This window comes from Lytechinus pictus, chromosome 10, assembly GCF_037042905.1.
Source record: "Lytechinus pictus isolate F3 Inbred chromosome 10, Lp3.0, whole genome shotgun sequence".
NCBI lineage: Eukaryota > Metazoa > Echinodermata > Echinoidea > Temnopleuroida > Toxopneustidae > Lytechinus > Lytechinus pictus.
The window spans coordinates 21,543,736-21,565,669 of record NC_087254.1 but is presented as its reverse complement, the minus strand read 5'-3'; positions in this window follow the sequence as shown (position 1 = coordinate 21,565,669).

Sequence of the window (21,934 nt, the reverse complement as noted above, 5' to 3'; positions counted from 1 at the left end):
ATGCCTATCAATTGAGTCTTCTTTTTCAGTGTGATTGCTTTAGAAGCACAGATTAATTTCTTGTAAGCCATTTATATAGACATTAATTGTATAGTGAAAGTGAGAAAAGTTTACCAGTAAATATATGTATCAAATTTGCATCATGTTTTTGGTTTGTCTTTTTGTGTCTCGAAGGCTGTGAAAGTTACGGTGGTAAAAACACCAGTCAGGGCTGAGAAGACCGCTCCATCAAGTGTTAAAAATACACCATGGCATTTGAATATAAACATTGAATAGTAATGTGTTATTATAACACCAATGGGTGTTGATGAGCTAACACCATGAATTCAGCACTGGTGTAAATGCTTGTGGTACTTGCACAACACCGACTAGTGTAGTTTCAGCACCTGTTGTGCAGTGTACGAGCTATAAATATTTGAACTTAAATGTTTGAAAGGTGACAATGAACTTTGTGAGCTCTTTTTCATGTTAAAAATAGGAAGAATATTAAATTTGAAAAAAATCCACTGCAATGGATTTTTTTTCTCTCTGATAGCCCACATTTAAGATGAGACTAAGCAGCTGCAATTTTCTGACCACATATTTGTATGTAGTCCCTTTCATGCATATATCTGTGTGCAGAGCATGTGATTTTCAACAGACTGAAGTTATTTCCCCCTAATCTTACAGCACACACTAATTAAATCGTCCACGTTCGACTCTAACGTGTCTACGGCAGTTTCTTCCATTATTCAATATCATGACCAGGGTCCCATTTCATAAATACTTGCTTTCAAATAACAATTGTTGCTGAAATATCAACTTTCATTGAAAGAACCAATTATGAAGCAGAAGTTTCACTATTATGGTAGTTGACTTTCCACCAAGAGTTGCTATCATATCAATTTTATATGAAATGTGACCCAGGACTTTAAGAGTGAAATAACGGTCTGTAATATTATGTGCCTTTAGTTTGTAGTGGTTTCTAATAAATGTGTATGCTTTGGAGATTTTCCAAGATATATTATAAAATTTTGATATGCCAATAAAAGTGACGTGCTTTACATGCTTCCAATCTAAATAAAATATCTAAAGTTGCATGGAGAAACATAATTTTATGACGAAATGGCAATGATTTTAAAGAAACTTCAATGGTTTGTGATTACAAGTGATTTAATCTCTGGACATGACTTATTTTGGGCTTACATTTTTAATGAATGATTATTTTATTTATATCACTATTTTTTTACTCTTCATATATGGCCATGTGTTTTGATCTTGCCCCTCAAAAAGGTGGTTTTATAATGCTTTTTCAAATTTCATACTTTTTAAGATATATCTAATTGATTGAACAGAGAGGTATCATCATGAAGTTGGTATCAATAGAAAGCTTAATCTATACTCTATCATGTCTGTAAATGTATGTGCATTAGCAAATGAATTTGCGACGCTGCGCTTGATTGAATACAAAATTGTGAGGGGGGTGGGGAGCAGAGGGGAGGAAGCGATACACACAAAGTCCATGGGAGCAACGAATTTCATGTGTTAAATGTGTATAAATTTGGTGTACATGGGGCTAGAGATTTCATTTTGGTCTCATTTCATGTCTCAATGTGACAGCTATAATAATCTAACACTACATTATGTATATCAATTAATGAATTCTCATTAAATATAATTATAGTGCAGAAAAACCTTTGAAATTCCATATAAAATGAACAAAGGAACACTTTATATGATATATTTCAGCTGAACGGAGATGTATTGCCATGAAATTGGTGTTATTTGAAAGCTGAATATAAGCTCTATAATAGCTGATAATATGAGCTTATATGTTCATAATTTTGTGACACAGCGCTCAATATAATGAAAGATGATGAGGGTGGTGGAAGCAATACGAGCATTACATGTGACTCTATGGGATTGGTGTATTTGTTGTAAAATACAAATAACTGTCATAAAAAGGGTTGGAGATTTGATTTCGGTTTCATTTTGAAACTAAATAAAGCAGGTTTTATAATCCTTTGAAAACATTAGATTAGTCAATTAATTACAAATTGTTGGAAATTTAAAACAAAAAGTGATGAAAAATGTCAGTTTTCAATGTAAAAAATTTACATAAATTTGCCGCATATTGAAATTTCCTTTATGAAATGAGCAAAGAGAAAACAAATATGGATGTTCACAATGGTTCATTTTTTTTTTTGGGGGGGGGGGTCTTCAAAAGTCTGTTTAACATTTTCACTAATAAGATGTCATTTCACCTCCCCATACCTCATTTTTAAAGCAATAGAATTTTCCAATAAAAAATGTACACTTTTATATGTATAGAGTGAATGTTTTAAGTTATGATCATTTTGATACTGGTAGGTGTGCTGTCATTGGAATTGGGCAATGTAACACAAATGGGGCGAGTTCAAATCACAAAAGAAAGCCATATACCATTGACTGTTCACAAGATTTGTAAGACTGATAAGGAATTAAGCCCTCATGAAAATTTTCTTGAGAAACCCTTCATGGTAAGTAAAGTTCTAGTCATTATGATTTCACATGGAATCAAATATTTTGAAGCACTTTTTAATCATGAAGATTATAGGAAATTCACTTATTTTCCACCCCAAAATACTACACATCACAGAGAAGCAGGTATATGGGAATTATACACATATCTGAATGCTCTGCCCTAATTTATTGGATACTTCTTTCCAACATGTTGCATTAAAAAAAAATTGACCACCTGCAATTGTCTCATTGTTTGTTCTGAATAAGTTGAAAACAAGTGATAAAGCTCACATGCAATTTTCACCTTTCCCCAAAATGATTTGTACCTTTGAATTGGGCCAAATAGGATAAGTATTATTTAGGGAGTGTCAAGTGGTGAAAAATCAGAATTGTTCTGCCACCATAATGTCCTATGTGACACATCTTTTAAAATAGATAGTGTGTCATTACCTAGAACCTATATATACTTAACATGTATCTACAAGGGGACATTGGACTTTGAAAAGCTTATATTTACTTGGCTTACTTACAAACAGTTCAACAGCTAACCATTTAATACAAAATGGACCAAACCAATACTTAGGTCCAGTTGTTGTTTAGTCTACACTATAATTTGGTTTAATATCCACTTAAGTCTTATTCTCATTGGCCCGTATTCTGAAGTCGGGTTTAACTTAAACTCAGGTTTAAAGTTGTGGTTTAAGTATGGACAGCCAATTGTTACATAATCACTAACAGTAGAGATATCATACTTTCAGCTCATTCGTCTCTCAAATCATTCATAATTGTGTAGGAAGTATGAATAGATGAGTCTTCACCATCGATGAATCAGGAAAGAGCACAGCAAACATAAGAAACATACAACTTAATAAAAATTTTGATACTTTTGGCTTCCCATACTTAAACCACAACTTTAAACCTGAGTTTAAGTTAAACCCGACTTCAGAATACGGGCCATAAGTCTAATACCCATTGTCCAGTTGATCTCATTTCCACTTATTCTACTTACCATTTTTTTACTTTGCCAAGTAGCTGTTCACACAAAACCAAGCAGATATTGGACAAAATGGGATAGTCGAATTGGAAATAAGACAACTAAAATGGAGAATGGGCTAAATGGCAGTTCAACCAAATGGTTAGTAGACATACTGGTTGTAAATGAAATAGTATTAGACCATGTGTGGGATTAGACCAAATGGAAAGTAGACAAAGCGGGTGTAGGACAATCGGCATGTGAGAAATGAAAGTCTTGGATAGTGGAGCGTTGTGGCCCAGTGGATTAGTCTTGGGTTCGAATCCCAGCCATCCACAATGTGCTGCACTCAACCCAGGTGAGGTAAATGGGTACCGGTAGGAAGTAATTCCTTACAAAGCTGTGTGTGCTATGGACGCCTAGCTTAGCCGGGTAATAGGAGCGCCTTGAGCACCTAACAAGATGGATATGTGCGCAATATAAATACCGTATATTATTATTATATTTACTTATAACTACCAAAATAATTTAGAAATATTGTACCACCTGTATCCTGCATGAAATGATACCTGTGAAAATAGAAACAATTTCTTTTGTATTATTAAGCTGTACTTGGTATTGGGATAATTTCACCTTTAATATATTCACTTTCAAAATGAACTGACCATTTCCGGGAACAGAATTATCATAGTTTAAACAAGTGAGGAGGAAATGTGCAGGAAATAGAAAAGCAAATAAAGGAAACGAAAAATCTCATAATCATGATAAACATGATATAGTTTACAGTCCCTCCATTTAACACTGTAGGGTCCCTTATATATCATAAGCTATATTATAAATTTAGCAGGAGGAAGGTATATATAGATAAGGGGGGCATATCATGAAAACGTTTTCTCAAGGGATTTTTACTGACAAATTTGCTCTCAACCAATCAGATGCATGGATTTGCAGTAGCTTATAACAATAGTCAATGAGGATCACTGACTATTTGTTTCATGAAATACTGACCCTTGTACTTGACTCATCATGGACAAAATAGATTTGAGAAATTGGGGGACTTTTCCCCAAAGGCAACAGCCTTGACAGTGAATCAAATGCATTGTGCGTATTAGTCATAACTTAAGGTGTACTAAGATATGATTTCCTTAAGAAGGGGGTGGGGGACGTGTGTTAAAGTCTGTATCAAACCATCAAAACTTCAAAGGTACATGTAATTCACTTTCATAGTTTGAGTTCATTGTCAAATAAAAATAATGAACGAGTGTATCACAAACAAAGGTAAACAACATAAAAGTGTGAAAATATCACATTTCGTGATTAAACATGCATTTCAATGTGTACAATTTATGGATAAAATTTACAAAAAAGATCATGATGCAATAGTTTCATACAGCTTTCTGATGTACAATAACTAGATGGGGGGGGGGGGGGGATAGCTGGCATACTGTCTGCATTTCCCCTTTCATGTAAAGGGTAACTACATTAGCACATATGATTATGATGGTGGTTTTGGGTCCTGGGACCCATATCACAAAACTTGGAATCGATCGTACAATAAAAAAAAAGATTTATCACATTGACTACAATGAACAATCAAGCATGAAAATAAAGGGTACGTTCAATCTCTAACCTTTGTGTCACAGGACCCAACAGGTGGTGTTTCATGAAGCTGTTCGTAAGTTAAGAGCAACTTTAAGAACGACTCGTGATCCTTTCTTGTGGTGAACGGTATACACCAATATGTTCATTGGCGATCGATGGTTCAACTTGTAAGAAAGGTTCACCAGTCGTTCTTAAAGTCGCTCTTAACTTACGAACAGCTTTATGAAATGGCCCCCTGATGTGTTTATGGGGGGGGGGGGGTAGTTGTATGCCCTGCTTAAAACATATATATTTTGCTCCTTGTCTTAAGTACTTCAAGGTTATCAAACACCCCCCCCCCCCTGAGAGTTGAGAATGAGATTAACTTTTGCATGGTCTATGACTATATTTGAAGTGTTAAGGGTTACTTCTGGTTGTAAATAATGATATCTAAAAATGAGTTAAATTCAGCTTTCCCTTTAAAGCTTTAAAGAGAATTCAAGAGTCAATATTGAAGCATTGCTCCATTTTCTCACATTCTACCCTCTTCTCTCTTCCTTCTCTCCCTGTTCACACTTCCCATTTCTCCTTTTCTCTATCTGTCCTACATAATGAAACAGAAAAAACCAAGAGGAAAAGGGTAAAACCATGAAAGGTGGTCTACCAAGATCCTCTAGACAATCTGAATCTTCTGACTCCAGGAAAGTTAAAGAAAACACACACAAGATGCTCCAGATATTAAGTAAATTAATAAACATCTATTGTTTTATTTCAGATATACATAGTAACATAGACAAAATTTCTTAGAGTTGCTCTAAATAAGATACTTCAATTAAATACAATTACAAAAATATCTGAGTTGACTAAATCATGCCAACTGTTACTACTTGCAATATAATGTTTTTATACTGACATTTTTTCTTCACAAAACTCCCCCAAATCTAATTGTACACATGTATAGCGATGAATAGGGGAAAGACTTTATTTCACACTAAAAAACTTATTCATCCCTTAAAATGCTGCTATTCTTTGTGACAGGTTAGCAACCCTGCATCATAAGTGGTAATTAGCCTATACATCAGATTTGTAAATCAATATAAATATTTTCTCTTATACAATAGAAAGAACTGCATAGAATTCAAATTCAAAAGTACTGTAATTTTACTTTTTTACACATTTCTTCTCTCACAACGTTTAGGCCTAAAGTACATACCAACGTTCCTAACAGGCTTGCCTAAAGACGTAACCAATTGAATATCCAAATTGAATACCAATAGCATACCAGTTGATTTCGATTTGGAGTACATGGAAAGTGAAACAATTGGTCCCCATTGAAACCAATTGACAATTGGTTTCAACTGGAAATAAGTCAATTGGTCTCAATTGGTCCCCAATTGGTTGGACACCAATTGAATTGCAATCAATTGGTTTCAATTGGAAGCAATGGGAACTTCTAATTGGCACAAGAAAAATTAGTAGCACAATATTATCTCAGTAGGAAATGAGGAAATTCCACCAATATGTGCTCATGCTACTGCAGAAGCATACTGTCTGTCTGCATATATTTTTGTCAATGTAAAGGGCAGAGATATTGTGTAAACTTTTATTCCATCTGATGAAGAGCAGTTGCTTTAAGCATGTATGTATTTTATTGAGTGTGGTTTGGTTATGGTTAGTGCTTTACTAATAGACTTTTAATCTATTGCAATTGAGCCATTTATCACTTGTTTCTTAAACTAATGTATCACTGGAAAATGGTAAATGATTAAAAAGGACATTGCAAATACATACAATACAATTGTATTTATGCATACATTATGCAAATAAGCTGATCACATAATCTCAATTGAATACCAATTGAAACCAATTGGTTAGTTTTCCCAATTGAAACCAATTGGCTATTTGTTCCAGTTGAACCCAATTGGCTATTGGTCCCTACTAAAACCAATTTGGGGACCAAGTGGCCCAGTGGGTCCAATTAAAACAAATCAGAAACCAATTGGGCATTTACATGGTCCTATTATAATTCCATTGGGGACCAATTGAAGACACAAATTGGCCCCATTAGACATCAATTGGTCCCCCATGGTCAGTTTATCCAATTTAGACTAACTGGTATCTAATTTTTGACCCATTAGACCTATTGACACCCATTAATACCAATTGAATCCAAATTGAAACCAATTGAAAATTTCAATGGGTATATTGTTCTTCAATTGGTACCCACACTGAATTCTAATGGGGCCAGTTGGCCCAATAGACCCTACAATGGGACCTCAATTGGTGTCTATTTTGGACCCATTGAAACCCATTGATACCAATTGATACCAATTGAATCCAAATTGAAACCAATTGAAGATTGAATGGGTGTTCAATGGGTTTCAATTGGAATTGTCCTGGGAAGGGTTTGATGTCCTTGATTCTTCAGCCAAGCCATGGACTTATAAGAAATACTTCTCCAAAGATATAATGCCACCTACATGTACTACTGGGTGCTGTAAACATTATTTGCAATTTGTTTTGATTGCAATTGATAGACCAAATCAAACTATTGCATACTAAACTGATTCATTCATGTTGGAAGAAGCAGACTCGTAAAATGGAAGACACATTGGGTAACTGAAACAGACTTGTAATTGATATCAAGTTTTGTGCAACCAACCCCTGATAAGTGCAATGAAAATGTAAATGAAATGGTGATGGCATGTATTGAAACAAATTCTTTCTTTGATTTTGGGCATACCTGGAGCAGGATTGGATGCATACCCCGGGGGGGGGGGGGGGGGGGGGGGCACTTACATTGACGAGTGGATACCATGCGCGACCAAAAAAACACGTAAAAAGGATGTCTTTTTCAAGATAGGGCACGTTACGTACGTAACGTGATAAGGGTGTCAAAAACACAAAAATAATGAAAAAAGGGTATCTATTTCGCTAGGAAAGCTACGTGTTTAGGGTCAACTTTGCGGGGATGATAAAACAAAATCAAAATGTTTTATAAAGGATGTCCTTTTTGCCCCAACACTACGTGTTTAGAGTCCACTTTGCGCGAGATGTGGAAGCTGGAGCCGTACTAAACCAAATGGTGTGTAAATTGTAAAGGTAAAACCGACGACCGACCGACCGTTTTAACAATAAAATATCGCTGTACTTGTTTAGGGGTTCATTTCAGGGAATACTTGCCAAGAGTGTCGTTTTGTTTCCAATACTTGTTAAGGGTACGGTTTCAGACGCCAATACTTGTTAAGGGTTGCATTTTCAGAATATGGAAAATACGTGTTTAGGGTGCTTTTCGAGACCCCTTGGTCGCGCATGGTATCCACTCGTCAATGGAAGTGGCCCCCCCGGGATGCATACTGATATTTTTTAATCATTTTTTATTCAAATATTTACCTGTAAATACCATGCAAGTAGTTATCTGTAAATACCAGGCAAAGATTTACCTTTCATATGAAAATTTTTCTCATTCTCCCTTTTTACCTTGGGATCCGCCCCTTGTCCTTGAGACTGGTCCACGTACAATAATTGTTGTTGAAATAGAATAATACACAGATCTGAAAATGATACACTGTCTCAGAAATGTACACTGTATAGTTGATAAATAGTACTGAAGTGGAAAGATTTAAGCCAAAGTCTGAAAAATATAAAATCGGTTGAAACAAATTATAGCACCAAACCATGTACATATGAAAATGAAATATCATATATCTGTTATACACAAACTGAAACAGATAATATTTGTGAGGTAGTTGAATAACCGACATACCAGCGACATAACCCTATAAATATCCTTTCGGTCACCTCTGCACCTCTTCAGCCCAAATTAGGACCCAGGACAGGCACAACTGACCTTGCAGCCATGAGAGTACAGCCAATTCCTGAACGAACAATGTAAGAAGATTATTAGCTGCCCAATCTAAGATCTCAAAAAATGTTAAGGATGATGCAAGTCTTCCGACTTCATATCTCCCTATACCCTTATTGGCGCTGTGCGAGCAGCTCCATTCCTTTAAATTGTTGATCAATCAATCATTGCTTGCTATTTTTTTATAACATTTTAATGCACGAATACTAGGTGATAAACGCATTAGTGGAAACTTGGACATGAGCGTACGTCTTACTCGACAAGACCACGAATTCAGGGAATACTTAATTGCCAAGAGTATCGTTTCGTTTCCAATACTCGTTAAGGGTAGGGTTTCAGACGCCTATACTTGTTAAGGGGTGCATTTTCAAAATAAGGAAAATATGTGTTTAGGGTGCTTTTCGAGACCCCATGGTCGCGCATGGTATCCACTCGTCAATGGAAGTGGCCCCCCCGGGACCACGAAACATGGCAACAAATTCATGACCTTTGGATTGCCCAAAAGAAAAAACCCATCGGGAACCAAAGGGAAAGAAGAATATGCCCCAAAACAAATGCAACCTGAATAAAAATCTGCACTGAATTTAAATAATCACATTTCTGTACTTATATGGCAACGGGAGCAGCGGGTAAAAGTTCAAAATAAAAGAAACCCATGTTTTAAAAAAGTGGAATTGCTAAGTGCACACACATTATACAATATCCCTTCTGTGTTCCTGAGTAACCTTCGATCTATTAATGATAAAATTGATGAATTGGAAATTGTCGCTTATGAGTTAGATGTTGATGTCCTTGCATTAACTGAAACCTGGATTACCCAAAACACACCATCTGAGTTATTGGAAATTCCTGGCTACGAAATGTTCTCAAAATCAAGGATGGGAAGAAAGGGAAGAGGTGTCACCCTCTATCTTAAACCAATGTTCAAACCAAGAGTTGTTCAAGTAGACATATCGGATAATGTTGAAGCAAGTTGGGTAATGCGTAGACCAAGACGACTCTCTCATGGATTATTCTGCATTATTACATGCATTGTATATTTTCCACCTCAAAGTCCCTATGCTGACGAATACATAAATTACTTGACAACCACGATAGATCACCTTAATAGTCACCACCCTGATGCAGGTATAGCAGTTGTTGGAGACTTGAACCTTTATCCTTTATTAGCTAATGACTGCTTCAAACAAGTTGTGAGACAGCCTACTAGAGGAAATAACCTACTAGACAAAATTGTAACTTCTTACCTACTCAAGTCCTTTTCCCTCTTGGCATGAGTGATCCCAATTGCGTATTGCGGATACCTGTTAAGCAGCATGTTAAACCAAAAGATGTTGTAAATAAAAAACAAGTGGAGAGCCTCTGGCAGTCTCACCTGCATCATGCGATTCAATATAGCAGCAGTGCTGACTTTGAAAACTACTATAAAATAATTATTCACAAAAAACACCATTCATACAATGATACAATACTATGTTCATTGACAGTAAATGACATTTGACCTTGATCATGCTGCTAAGACTTGTCAGTGATACTTGATTACCTCTATATCCACATTTTAGAAACTATATCTATAAACTTTGAAATTTATGACAGCAATCTAATTACCTCAAAAATGGCCAAAGTTCAATGACCTTAAATGACCTTAGTCTTTGGTCATGTGACCTGAAACTTGCATGAGATGTTCAGTGATACTTGATTACTCTTATGTCCAAGTTTTATGAACTAGATCCATACACTTACAGAGTTATGATGGTAATTCAACAAATACCCCCAACATGGCCAAAGTTGATTGACCTTAAATGCTGCTGTCGTTGGCTGGTCAGCTTAGCTCAGCCAGGTGCAAGCTTCGTCACCGAAGCTAGTTGAATATAATTTCTCCCCATCCCCATCCTGTTTTCCCCCGTGGAATTAAACACCTTGAATTCCACACCAGGATAAACTTCAAGCACCATTTCATACGTGATGGCCCACCAGGATGCATAGGCACTGCAAATGGCACAGATTGGATTCAAGAAGAGGACTTTGTGGTTTTTCTTCAGCACTTTGCGAAACATGTTAGGCCCAGTAAAGAACAGCAAGTTCTCCTACAATTGGACAACCATGACTCTCATCTGTCTATAGAAGCACTAAACCTTTGCAAACAGTCTGGCATCATGCTCCTATCATTCCCTCCACATACAAACTGTTAGATAGGGGAGTGTATGACCCTTTCAAGAAAGCATTCTAGATATACTGCTTGTGACTCTTGGATGTTAACTCATCCTAGTCAGACAATGACCATTTATGATGTTCCAGGAATCGTTTGACAATCCTTTCCATTGGCTTTTACACCAAAGAATAGTATGGCAGAATTTTCATGTTCAGAAATTGACCATTCAAAAGAGACATCTTTGATGACCTGGAATTTGCACCTTCACAAGTCACAGACTGTCCAGACCCCGCCCAGGCAGTGGCAAGTGCATCAGATGCCAGTGAACCAGCCAAGTTTTTAGAAAATATATGTCTGGAAGAGAAGTCAGGTTCTCTAGGTACAAGGATAACATGAGTGAATTCCTGTCCAAGTACGGCTATCTCTTTCAAGAAGAAAAGGAAGGATGACTTGGGTGGACGTGAGGACAATAGGAAAATACGGTAGATAACAGGTGATCAGGCTTGCTCACTCAAAAAGACCCTGATCAAATTAAATGAAAGTTATCAGTTTGATAAAGAGTGTCAGATGACAAACATTTGCTTTCTTTAGGTGTGGACAATACTTTTCAGAAAATATATGTTTAGAAGAGAAGTCTAGATTCAGGAAATCAAGCCCATTAAGGTTCTCCAGGATGCATTGAATTAGAAAACAATGACAATTTTCTTTCAAACTCTTAAAAAACTTAGTGGAAGATGTAACATATTAAATCAGCGTAATAGCAAATATCTGATATCACACACATTTTGACTTATCACTGACTCAAATCCATAAACCCCAATTTATCATTGAAAATATATTTGAAAATAACATTGAAAGTGTTCGACCATTGTTTTTACCGGTCCACTGTATCACTTTGCTTTTTATTCTGAGGAAAAGAGCTTCATTGGCCTCATTTTGAAATAAAGCCGGCAAAAAAACCAAACCATAATAGGTTAGAACCTAGTGGTATAAGTTCAAGTGTTTTCACAAGTCAAACCTAAGCTTTGTTTTATATTTCAAATATAGAAACATGCCGCCTATGACAAAACAGTTTGAGACTGCTTCAGCGAAGGATTTCGCTGGAAAGATGCCCTCCGGTCGCCAGATCGGAGGTGTCCCCAATACGAGTAATATCCCATATTTCCAGCTAGTCGTAATTGGACAGGCTCAGGTTCATCCCATAAGGGAGGCCGTAGGGGCCTGGATATGGAGGTATTTTGTGTCTCCACAGCCAGTACGAATAACTGGGATCTTCTCCTTGCAATGATAAATGAAATTCTTGAATATATAGAGAAACGTGCAGCCTGGGGCCATTTCATAAAGCTGTTCGTAAGATAAGAGCAACTTTAAGAACGACTGGTGAACCTTTCTTACGCGCTAAACCATCGCAATGAATATACCATTTACCACAACAAAGGATCACCAGTCGTTCTTAAAGTTGCTCTTAACTTACGAACAGCTTTATGAAACACCCACCTGGTGGGTGTTTCATAAAGCTGTTTGTAAAGTTACGAACGACTTTACGCACGACTGGAACATGTTCTTAGGTTATAACTCAATTACATAGGGATATCACACAACACAAGAAAGGATCACCAGTCGTGCGTAAAGTCATTCGTATCATACGAACAGCTTTATGAAACACCCACCAGGTCTGTACCAGAACTAATGGTAAGAAGACACGGGTAGAAAAGACAAAGGTTGTGACAGCAAGAGGAGAAAGTGTGGTAAGCCCAAACCCTCTGTAGCACCAGAAGAGGCTAGGTTCGTAGACCCACCCACCGCTACGCAGACTACAGAGGCAACTGGGCCGTCTACTAGTGTAGAGGGTGCGACCGTCTCATGGTTCGATCTGCTTGTTCAGGCTACACGTTCCTCGTCTGAGAGGAAGAGAAGCAGGACAACCAGAGGGCTGCTTCTGGTGAAACCTGGACAGCTGGACCATCTCAGTCCAATTCACCTTCCCGAAAGGGTAAGAAGCGGACCTGAGGGTGAAAGGCCCTCGGGTTCTGACTCTCCTGATACAGTCAGACCGCAGGCTCCTATGCTAATGAGCAAAAAGGAGTTTAAAAAAATGGTTATCCCATTGAAAGGAGAATAAAACCCTCAAGGTGAATTTGCTTGTGTATAGAATAAAATAAAGGACAATAAAATAAAGGACAATGAGAAATTCAGTGAGTATTTGAACGTCTAGACCACTATGCTATGGAAGAGAATTGAATGATCTAATGACACATTAATATTTCCTAAATCTGAGGAGGGATTATCATGCAAACTCAGATTTCCAAACTTTTTTGAGGAGATTATATGTACACCCCAAAATAATGAGAACAATTTGATGTTACATTTACATCAGATTGAGAAATAACATTATGAATTGGAAGCAAAGCAGACGAGTATGTTGATAGACAATAAAAGAGTACCTTTTATTATCTTTTTGAAGAGACGACTTCTAAACAGCAAAGAGGATGAGGAAATGAAGAGGAGGTGTAAAGAATCGTTCCGTGAAAACCAAAAAAAACAAAAACCCAAAGAAATATCATGAGATAGTAAGTATCTGTTTTCTTCAATCCACCCCCAACCAAGGAACTGTGCATAATGGCTCAACAACAAAGACACTAATTAAAGGGAAAGTCCACTCTCATGATAAGTTGTGTTAATAAGAAGAGGAGAGCATAATATTGAAGGTTTCATGAAAATCTGCTTAAGAATCATTTCTAAAAGTTTGTATTTCATGATGTCATAAATGGGCAGCTCCTCCATACTAAAGTAATGTAATAAAAATTCTCCAAAATGAGCGAGGATGGATCAGACATACCATTTCATCCTCCAGTGTATGAGGAAAAAATAAATTCAAGAAATTCATAAAAGGGGGCTGCTCAGAAAAATTAAAAACTTACAAAATATTTTAACTCTAATATATGTAAAATCTGAAAAGCCCTTGGAACACCCTCCTGGTTTTCCGGGGGGGGGGGGGGGGGGGGAACAGAGAATTCAAATCTGTTCTTAAAATGGGGGACTCCCGGAACTGCTCTAGGATTAAAGATTGCTAAAAAGCTATACTCTGGAATAACAAAAATTCTGTGTTACATTGATCGATATTATTTTCATTAAAAAAATGCAGATAAACAATGTCTATGCTATATGATGCCAGAGGTCCATGGAAGAGTGACAAGAAAGATGTTTTCAGACAAGGCACGGCACGACGGGTTGAGAAAATTCTATTAGATTTTATAGACATCATAGAGATTTACATGTACAATCTGTATGTGTACAGCAATCCTGGAAGTGAAACAAGCATTACAGGCCTTGGTGGTGGGGTGATAGGTTGTCCGGTATGAACAGCACAGATGGAGTGATGATTTCCACTGTCATCTATACTTCTATATATATTATTAATCACATAATGCTAGACCCAAAGGTTTGAATTTTATGATCACTAGTGGAAAAACCAATCTTAACTGATTTGCTAAATCACTTTACAATTTAAACAAGCTGCTCTGTTGCTGGTCTAGGCAACTGATGCATCCACATGATTGAGCAGCAAAGCGCAGTCAGTTAGCTCTAGCGATATAGATGCGCGTGTCACAACACAACTTGTGGTCCCGCCCTCAGTGGTTTACAAGTACTATATCAGAGGGTTTCATCCGAAATTAAGTTCAAACCCCAGTGACGATTATTGGCAGAATAGCACTGTGTAACACAATGTAGTTTTTTTTTCAAAACAGTGATAAAATTCCTAGTATGAGGTATCCATTTGCTTGCCTCGTTATGGTAGTACCATATCCAGGCTGTGTTGCATTATGCTCATATTTACGCCAGTTAGGTTTGGGAAGATAAAGTCACAAACACAAAGGCCTGTCATTGAGCAGTAATGATGACAATTCCAGTCTGGTAGGTATATTAGTCATGCCATGGGATACATCAAAGTCTTCCCTTTTCCCCTATTAAATAAAAGCTACATTTAGCGGTGACCACCACCCCCCCCCCCCCACATGAATGCTGTTGAGTTCTGTCCAAACTTTCTTTTGCACATCTTGTTTTTCAGTACTATCACACAATGTTCCACACAGAGTGACAGTCATTCTGACGGTGAGGATGCCGAAAGACAAGTTCCCCGCTGGCATCTTGGTTTGAGCACAGGCTAAAGGATGGATGGATGAAGGACTTGTTGAAGATTGGCTCAAGTGCGTTTGGGGAAGACATGTAACGGGTCTCACCAAGCGACGCAGTCTGCTGGTTCTAGACGCGTTCCGGTGCCACAAGACTGAGGGAGTAAAGACAACGATGAGGCGATCAAACGTCGATCTGGCGGTCATACCTGGAGGTATGACCTCGATTCTGCAACCCCTAGATGTTTGTATCAACAAACCATTCAAAGATGCACTCCGTCGTCGCTGGACCGAGTGGATGATGGAGGGGGTCGACACTTTCACCAAGACGGGCCGGCAGCGGAAGGCAGATCTCCCGACCATCTGCACATGGATCCTCGAGGCGTGGGGAGAGATCACCGCCGACCTTATCCGCCGATCTTTCAAGAAGTGCTGCATTTCAAACGAGTTGGATGGGACGGAGGATGATATCCTGTGGGAAGATGGAGAAGATGATCTGATGTATCCCGACTCTGACGCAGAGCTAAGAGCGGTCTTCGAGGAGGAGAGTGAGGACGAGGATTTCTTGGATTTTTAACCCGTACTAAACGGCCCTTTTCAGGGCCACCACATAATCACAAAAGAATGATTTGTCAAATGAAATAAAAAACCCTCCCCTACACATTTTCCACATGCAATTTCATTAATGAGACACAAACATCACATCAAATTTGTTGTTTTTATTCTTGATTTTCTTGTTCTTTTTATTCTTGTCTTTTCCATGACTTGATTTTTAAAATAACGAAGAAAAGAGAATAGAGTTAATACATTGCTATAATGAGTGCATTTTGATTTTACATGCGCCGGACGCGAATTTGGACAGTGTATAATTTTCGTATGTTTTCCTGCGCAAATGGTAGTGGCATATACGTGCCAGGCTCACAGAATTTCCGTGGCAGGGCTCCGCTACTTTGGCGGCAATATTTGGAGTTATCTGCTGCTTTTCCTTTTCTCCCTCGTCCAATTAATTGCCGCTTATTTAATGTTGAAAAGCGAAGGGGAAAAATATAGCACAAGTAAGGAACGCGCCGATTCGGATGGGTAATTTTCGTGGTAATGTTCATGTCTTTTTTTTTTTTGACAAGTCCAAAAGTCGGGGTGCGCCGTATACACGGAACTTTACGGTACTTTTTTTTCTAAATTAGATATATTTTTTTTGTCAAGTTTAAATTGATACGTACATGTATACATTTTTATATATTTCGATTTTGATTTACGTCATGTATGTTTTCATTTGTATTTGATAGATATGTTTTATATTTTACTGTTAGACGTACATTTTGCATCTGTTTGCCATTTTACAGTAATTTTGTTTCTAAATTAGATATATTTTTCTTTTCAGTTTAAATTGAAACGTACATGTACATCTTTTTACAGATATTTCAATTTTGATTTGCATTATGTATGTTTTCATTTGTATTTGATAGATATGTTTTATATTTTAGTGTTAGACATACATGTAGAATATACATAGATGTTTTGATTTAATGTTGTATAGATTTTGTTAGTAGGCCTATTTTATAAAGATCTTGTTAGCATTTCTTTTTTTTTGTTTGACAATAATGCATGTTATAGTCATGTATTGTAGAATCAGAATATATATTATGTCTTTAATTGTTTGCAATGTAGTGTATAAGAATTAATGCAATAAATTTTTAAATATATTTTGTTTATTTTTTATATGTTTTGAATAAAAGGGTCATTTCAAGTGAGAAACCATTGGAATATGGTATACCGCAAGGGTCAATTATCGGGCCTCAGTTGTTTACATACTACATCGGTAATATTGGGAACATCATCAGTTGGCACTCAATTCAGTATCATGTTTATGTCGATGACATTCAGATGTTCACCACTTTTGATCCTACCAAGCCTGGAGATGCAGCCTGCGCGTATTTTCGGATTTCAAAATGTTTGTCTGACATTCAATCGTGGTTTGTTGATAATAAATTGAAATTAAATTCCTGTAAAACAGAGTTCTTTGTTGCTGCATCTCCTGCATACCTAAATCGGTTCCTTGACCTTTCTTTTTCTTTTAATGACATAGATATTCCATTATCTTCAACCATTAAGGATTTAGGAGTTGTTTTTGATAGTGAAATGAAAATGACCGAACATGTAACATACTTGTGTCGCACTCTCAACTGGCAAATATATAATCTCAATCGCATTAGAAGTTTCCTGGATAAGGACACGTGTCATAATGTTGTTAGGGCTCTTGTGCTCTCCAGGCTCGACTATGGTGGTTGCTTGCTTGGGGGTATTAGTAAACAGGATCTTGGAAGACTTCAACGCCTTCAGAACAAATGTGCACGATTAATCTGTCAAAAACCAAAATGGTGTCATGCTACCCCTCTTCTAAATGAACTACATTGGCTACCTGTTTCTGATAGAATACATTATCGAATACTTGTTCAAACCTATAAATCTCTGTCAACCACACTACCTTCTTACATTTCTTCATTATTTCAGCAACAAAGATCTACATACTCTCTTTGTTCTGCAGCTGCTCCTTCCTATGTCATTCCAAAATCCAGAAAACAGGCAGGTTTCAACTCCTTTCAATCTCTTGCCCCCCCGTCTTTGGAACAAACTCCCTCCATCTCTTGCAAACCTCTCTTCTCTTGACCTCTTCAAAAAACATCTCAAAACACACTTATATAACCATAAACCTTAACCTGTCTTATGCAATCAACAGCGCTTTGTATCCTCTGGAAAAAGCGCTATATAAATCCAATTATTATTAATATATTTAAGGGAAAAAGATGTCAAGAGATTAATAAAACAAAGAAGTAGAAGAAGGGGAAATAAGGTATAAATGATGAAAGAGAGAGAGAGAGTAGGAGCAAAGAAAGAGAAGAAAAAGGCAGAAAGTGATCTTTAAATTATACAACAAAATAAAAATATATAGAAGGAAAGTAAAAGAGTGAGGTACAATGGAAGAGAAAAACGGAATGACAAACAGTTTAAGGTGAATAAAAGATTTAAAGATAAATTCCAGTTTTGGTAACGATCTAAAAATGACTTTTTACAGAATCTAATATAATGACCACCTAAGTGTCTGTTTGTATGAATAAAAAATATGTGCCAAAGGATTCTGGAAGAAATTGTGTGATTGCTGAGAAATAAGCAAAATAAGCGCGGATTCGGTCACTTCCGTCGGGTCTTTATTTTAGCAATAATAATACACTGTCCCACGTGTGCCTATCTGTGTTGGTGATCTTCAGTGTGAACATTTTTCAGCGTAGATTTCAAGATTTCACAAAGTTCAGTTTATGTAACTGTACCAGATCTAGATCCTCGATGATATACTGACAATTAAGCCTTGTTTTACAGACTTTCTCATGAAATCAGTGTTTACTGCAAATACTGGAATTTCTCTTTAAAACGAAAATGAGTAAAATAACGCGAGAGAGAGAGAGAGAGGGAGAAAAAAATAAACATAAAATTTTCATTTATTTGTTATTTTCTTTTCTCTCTATATCTCTTTTATTTTTTATATGCGTTTACTAGGGTGAAAGAAGTATAAACGAAGAGGGAAAAAAAATGAGAAGGTGAAATTAAGTATTTATAAGAACAAACAAAGAATATAATTGGAAATGAGAGGAAAAAGAAATAGCAACAGAAAATTTTGCGCCCCCTCCCTGAGTTAAAGGTCAAATTGTCCCCCTCTCCTGTGAACATGAAATTGGAACCACCATGTTTAAGGTCATTTTGTTGCCCCCTCCTTTTAGGATAATTTGGGACCCCTAAGTTTAAGGTCTATTTGGCGCCCCCTAGTTAGAACATCAATTTGCCCCCCCCCCCCCAGATTAAGGTCAGTTTGGCGCCCCCCGTTACAGGTCAATTTGGTGCCCCTCCTTCAAGGACAATTTGGCGCCCCCTAGGTCGAACATCAATTTGGCGCCCCTATGTTTATGGTCAGTTTGGCGCTCCCTAAAAGTTTAAGGTCAATTTGGCGCCCCCTAGGTGGAACATCAACCTGGCGCCCCCATGTTTAAGGTCAGTTTGGCGTCCTCTCCTTATAGGAAAATTTGACGCCCCCCCTGAAGAAAAGACCCAGACTGTCAAATACAAGCCTTTCAAAAATAGCAAAGATTACAGGTTTAATGTACCGGTATGTACCTAGAAATGGATGACTTCCACACATAAACTAGGTCCAATTGGATTAATGATAACATACTGAATGCCTATGTCATTACTTGCAAAGGAGATCAACATGTCCTTCAAACAGCACACTTTGCTGTTGATTGGAAAGTGTATCGATCTCCAGCGTCAGGTACCAGGAAGCAGTATCGCAAAGCTCAGCACCCTAAACACACTACACAATATCGGGTGACTATAGGAGCATGTACTTGATTTGCAGCACAGCTGATACTAGACAAAGATTCAACAGCTCAATGATGCTATGGATGTGCTATCCTTTGCTATCAGATCATAGTGTCTTGTATCAGCGCTGTGGATGAAGACGACACCAATGAATTGGCGATGACGCATGTTGAGGTGAAGTGGGACGTGCACACTATAGCGAAACTCAGCTTCAAGGTTGATTCCGGTGCAGAAGAAAATACCGTTCCTCTTAGATCGACGTTTGATCTCCTCATCGTTGTCTTTACTCCCTCAGTCTTGTGGCACCGGAACGCGTCTAGAACCAGCAGACTGCGTCGCTTGGTGAGACCCTAGTCATTTTACCAAATATGGACTCCTCAACTCTAAGTTCGTACACAATTCATGAGCAAGGCTCTTTGCATACAATGAGACCCCAGTTACACACTATGGGTCAGTGAGGCTCCCTTGTCATTTCAACTACTCTCCATGGCTATACGCCACATTCTTCATTGTAGACTCCAAGGTACCGGCAATGAGACCTGACATCATGGTGTAATTGATTGTTTAATGCTTTTGCGAATTTTTCAGCAAATGCACAATGTGAACCCCCTGGATTTTAATAGGAACCAGGTGAAACCCCTGGATTTTAACAGGAACCAGGTGAAACCCCCTGGATTTCAATAGGAACCAGGTGAAACCCCTGGATTTTAATAGAAACCAGGTGAAACCCCTGGATTTTCATAGGAACCAGGAGAAACCCCTGGATTTTAATAGGAACCAGGTGAAACCCCTGGATTTTAATAGTAACCAGGTGAAACCCCTGGATTTTCATAGGAACCAGGAGAAACCCCTGGATTTTAATACCCGGTGAAAACCCCTGGATTTCAAACGAAACTAGGTGAAACCCCTGGATTTTAATAAGAACCAGGTGAAACCCCTGGATTTCAAAGTTTCTAAGTCATTCAACTATATTTTGCTCTTATTAATTTTCAATTGTTTTTCTACGAATTTTAACATTATTAATTTGATTTATTTATCTAGGATTAATAAGATATTGCTGATTTTAGAAGTTAATTTCATAATTTCTCACGCTCATAAGCCCACCCTCCAGGAAAAGATTGAAAACTCTTAAGCTCGCTAGTCACGTGACTATACGTCATCAAGGGAATCTGGCAAACAACACGAAAAAGTTTTCGGCTATTGTGTTTTCGTATTGTAGCGCAGTATTGTGTTCTGTTGGTAAAGTTTTGTGATATTTGCGATAATATCAAAATGCCGGCGAGATGCATCGTCGGAGGTTGCAGCAACACTACAAAGGATGGGGTCAGCTTACATTTTTTCCCCCCAAAGATGAAAATTTACGCAGATTATGTGTCTCGAAAGTAAAGTTGACCCGAGCAAATTGGAGCGGCCCCAGTGACTGGAGCGTGGTGTGCAGTAGCCACTTCGAAGATGCCGATTTTGATGACAGGTTGCATGCTGCTTTTAGCATGAAGAGGACCCGGCGACTGAGGCCCGACGCTGTGCCTAAAATAAGGAGTGGGTCATCAATACCAGTAAAGAAGAGTGGGTCTCGAACAGCAGCGGACAAACAAAAGAAAATGAGGGTGAGCATATCTATTAGACTGGATTTACTGATTTCCTGATTTTGTCTTTCTTTGCTATTTTGGTCAGTCAGTCAGTTCAACGACGACGATGTTACACTAACACAGAATAGACTACACATCCCCAAAATAAGAAAATAAAATAATGAAATTGACGCGATTCTCACACTTTCCTCAAGAGTCCAGGCTCCACATTGGAAACAGATATTTGTTACATATTTCTTAATTTCTATGGCGATTTAGAAATCTAGGTAGACCTATTGTGAGTTGTATTCTAGACTAGTGCTGTGTAGAGGTACGGTAGGCTTAACGTTAGGTCTGTAGAAGTTTTCTGGTTTGTGGTTCATTTTTCAAGTATGGAAATATGCAAACCTTTTTTAACTGCATGGTGGCTCAGTGGTAGAGCACCTGCCTCATGAATGGGAGGTCATGGGTTCAATCCCTGACCGAGTCATTAAAAATGGGACCTCCTGCCTTCTTCTTGCTAGGCGCTCAGCATTTAGATTGGAGGTTTTTTATCACTGGCCATCACTTTATATCTAGTGCTATCCTATGTCTTATCTGGCAACTTTTCATACTTGTTTGAAATACTCTTGTTATCAATTTGTTTCAAGCATGATTACTGATTACCTTAACCTAAAAGAAAATAGTTATTGACCAAGGGTTATTGACAAGATTATCAAGTATGAGAAATTGCACTAGACTTTAAAGTAAAGCCACAGAAATAATTACAGATGGGTAAGTTAAAGTAATCCTAAAAAGTATTTTCAAAAATAG